Source organism: Aptenodytes forsteri, unplaced genomic scaffold, assembly GCF_000699145.1.
Source record: "Aptenodytes forsteri isolate BGI_AS27 unplaced genomic scaffold, ASM69914v1 Scaffold230, whole genome shotgun sequence".
NCBI lineage: Eukaryota > Metazoa > Chordata > Aves > Sphenisciformes > Spheniscidae > Aptenodytes > Aptenodytes forsteri.
Window position 1 is genome coordinate 268,208 of NW_008795711.1, and position 477 is coordinate 268,684.

Consider the following 477-nt stretch of genomic DNA (forward strand, 5'->3'; position numbering starts at 1 on the left):
AAAAAAAAAAAAGGAAAGAAAAGGGAATTTTGGGTTCAGCTCCCCAAAAAATTAAAAAAAGGTTGCAAAGGCGCTGTGCTCTGCTTGAGACAGCAACCCTCCATGGCACGTGCCCACCAGCGCAGTCAGGGTGATCTGCACCAGCATCGGGGCTCTCAGCTCAGCCTCTGCCCCAGCACCTCTGCGGATCCGCTCCTGCCACGGCGCAATGCCCGACGCGCGCAGGCGCACGCAGCTCTGACGGGGATGGCTTTGCTTCTCCCAATCCTATATAAAAAGCTTTGGCAAAAAAGATATAATCTAAAGACCTATTAAACTACAATCTCTTCCTGCATGGCTGTTCGGGTAAACACAATTCCTCGGTGTCTTTGGCTGAAGTTTTAAAAAAATTTTGAAGCTGAAAAGCTTTTTTTGTTTGTTTTTTTTTTATAGAAATAGATTTTTTCTTTACAAAAAAAAATCAAAGCATCTTTTAGC